Raw genomic sequence first — 3,708 nt, 5'->3', positions numbered from 1 at the left:
CCTATGGAAGAAAGGCATTTAAAAAGGTGATGGCCAGAACTCCCTTGGAGTTCAATTATGCTTGTCACACCCTTGTTCCTGGCTCCACCCCAATGTCTCCTGGCTCCACCTCCATAGTCTCCTGGTTCCATCCCCAAAGTCCTCAGATATTTCTTGAATTGGATTTGGCAACCCTACTCTATATGCACATATATAATGCTATTTTTAAAATTAAAACTAACCAAAGTTAGTTCCAAAATAGCAAAGTTTTCAATTTTAATTTCCTTTTTCCTGTTCCCTCATAAAGATAATTGATTGGCCTGATCAACAGAGTCTTGTGGATCCACTGATCAATCAGGTATTCAGCTGGAGCTGTAAGGATGGCTTCCTGCCCAATAAACTAGTGCCCTAGTGTGACTGGGTCTGGTTTTGGAACAAGCTTGCTTGTGCTTGCAGTGTTGATTTAAATCTAGATAGGACTAGGGTTGTCAGGCCCTATGGTGTAAAACCTCCTACCAGCAACTCACTCTTCTGGTGGCAGGAGAAAAATTACCCCCAAATTGCTGTCATTTTGATGTCACTTTCAGGGAAACCCCAGATGTGTCAGATGGTGCCCCCCCCATATCCCTCCCCTCTGGACTCTTTCTTATTACCAGGCCATGTCTGGCAACCTTATATAGGATAGAGACTGACATAACTGATTTTTCCTGCCCCCTGAACTGTCTGGTGAAGACAGTGAGAAGGCAAAAGGAGTCTGGTGGCAGCCTGAGTTGGTGGGGCAGTGCCCCATTTGCCCCAGTGAACCAGCCTCTGCCACAGGAAGTTTTTGATTGAGCTATGTATTCAAAAGGGTAAAAGGAAGAGCAAGGGGAGCACACAAACATGAAATCAAAGTCCTCATGAATGATACAGACAAGTCTCAGATTAACCTCAAGTTGTCCAGTGAATGCAGCTTGAGTTGCCATTTTCATTAGTTATCCATCACAACCACAATATCCCTTTTCTGGTTCACCGGTAATGATACTGATCATTTAGTCTACAGGCCTTGAGCAATGTCACACTAGATGCATCAGAAAATAAACCACTTAAATAACCACAAAAGCTCATACCTTGAATAAAACTTAGTTGGTCTTAAAGGTGCCACTGGACTCAAACTTTGTTCTGTTACTTCAGACCAACACACTACCCACCTGAAAATGACCAAACAGTTACTGCAGTTGAGGTCCTTTCAATATGATTATGTGTCAGGGCTCAGTGATAATGAGGACTCCTCAGGGGAAGAGGAGCCTCATGTAACCAACCCTGAGACAACAGAAGCTGAGCAGCAGGAAACTGAGCGAGAGGCTTGTCAGGATTCACAATGTCAAGGTTCACAGCCAAAAGCTGGTACAGAACCACTGACGCCCTCCAGCCTTGGTTCAGAAGGTTGACCATTCCCAGGCCACCAGTTGACCATTCCCAGCCCACCAGTATCTCCTATACTTAGAGCGCCACAAAGGCTGAAAACAGAGCTACAAACAAGAAAACAAAGTGCACGTCTCCTGGCCTGATGCCAGCTTTTTGCTGATAACAAAGATGAGTATTAGCAGGATTGTTTCTGAGCAGCTAGCTGCAAGCTTGACTCTTACATGGGTGGCTATGCGACCAGCCAAGAAAGGCTGTTAGGCATGGATCCAATGCATACATTAGATGCTAATCCACCAACTCTGTGTTGCCTGATTCTTGGAATCTGACCGTGGACTGAACAGCTCTGCCATGCCTAATCCCTAGTACCTGATACTCGGAGCCTGCAAACTAGTACAGTTTGTGTCCACCACACTTCACAGTAGTATGGATAAAGCAACTTCATACCTAGCTGATTTAGCTGCACAGAACCATGTGCTCCAAGTTCAGGTACAACAACTGACCAGTGCTTTGGCTGCTCTGAAACAACAGCAAGTGGTGTCTGCTGCTGTGGTCTCCACTGCCACTACTCCCCCAGGAAAATGCCCAGTGAGTCCTCCAGAGAAGTTAAGGGTGGGGTCATGAAGTATTCCCTGCCTTTTTGACATAATGCAAGCTATATATTGAGCTTCAAGCAAGGGATTTCCCCAATGACAAACACCAAGTTCGGCTTCATCTGTAGTCTCTTAAAGGGGAAAGTCACCAAGGAGGTGACTCTGCTATATCTTTCCAACTCTCTGTTTCTGGCAGATTTCTCAGTCTTTGTTACTCACATGCTTGATCCCCAGTGATCCCCAGAAAGCTGTATGATGGTGTCATGACTCTGGTGCGTAAGTCTGCGATGAAATTCACAGACATGGCCTGCCAAGGACCTGATGGAATTGACAGAGGATGCAGCAGACTTGCTGGCTTTCCAGGTGGTCCTTGGCCTGGAAATCACAGGAGTGGACATATCCACATCTACCTGTACCTGAGGACATATCCACATCTACCTGTACCTGAGGTCACCAGAACTCCTGGTTAGTCACCCAAAATGCCCACCTCTCTTGATGTCGTTGAGGTGCAGCACTTCCATCCTCATGGGTCCAGGTGATATGTAAAGCCAACCTTGATGCATGAGCATTCCCCCTGGCTCTGCATATCCCACTGGTGACTCTTGCTTGGCCTCTCAGAGAATCTTGAGTTTCCCACATGCCCAGGACTCACCTTGCTGGTGGCTGATGGTTTCTGTATCCATTCTCTGAATGTAGATGCTGGGTGGCAGAACTGTGGTCAAGACTTCAGGTGGCCGAACTGTGGTCAAGAGTAGACTTTTTAATCCTTTCTTTGCCCTGCCATTTTGACACTGAAAAAGCCACCCTCAGGTTGCTTTCTCTATGTTTAGGGAAAGTACTCACACATCCCCACCCAAGAAGCTGTACTTTTAAAAAATATTTCAAAATTATCATGGAATTCAAAGGAAAATCTCATTATCTTCTGAAGAACCAAGTTGTGATTATAGTCCAATTTTTTTGATAGCCAACTCTTCCATCAAATACTACTTTCCCTCCCATCCTCTTTTAATCTATTTTGTTTTAACCTTTTTACATTCTACTTCCCTAAAGAAGTTCAGAGTTATTCATGTAATATTTATTATTTTAAACATGTAAATTAATTATGAAACTAAATTATTCTAATTTAAATTTATGCATTAATATTTATAAATTATAACTCCAGCAACTGTAATATTATCACTTCGGCATTTTTATATTTACCAACAGATACAATATTAATATCTTCTTATGAGGAAACATACAGTTAAATCATAACAGCATATAAAAATAGCATAGTATCATCTTTACATTTCTTGCTTAATTGTTATCCCTAAGTCTTTTTGCCAGATTATCTGGGAAGGCATTGCATTGTCATTCCTGGAAATAAAATGAGATGCTCTTGATTTACATGAACCTTTCTGACAAAATGAGCTTTGACTCATGAAATGTTATACCCTGGAAAAAAATCATTGGTCTTTAAGGTGCTACTCTTGTTCTGTTACTACAGACTAACATGGCTATAACATGATAATTTCTGAGAAAGTCATTGTGTGATCCTAAGCCGATTTGCACCCTTCCAATTGACTTAGAAGAGTGTAACTCTGTTTATGATTGTGCTATCAAATGGGGCAGCAGTTTGTGTGTAAGGCTGTTTCTATACATGGCAGAAAATCCTGTCTTAGTGTGTATTTAAAAGTAATCATCTACATTGCATAGTGCCATAATTTCTGTCTTGCTTTTCATTTTTTAAAGT

The sequence above is a fragment of the Heteronotia binoei genome, chromosome 1 (genome assembly GCF_032191835.1).
Source record: "Heteronotia binoei isolate CCM8104 ecotype False Entrance Well chromosome 1, APGP_CSIRO_Hbin_v1, whole genome shotgun sequence".
Taxonomy (NCBI): domain Eukaryota; kingdom Metazoa; phylum Chordata; class Lepidosauria; order Squamata; family Gekkonidae; genus Heteronotia; species Heteronotia binoei.
Note: the sequence above shows the minus strand (reverse complement) of the source record.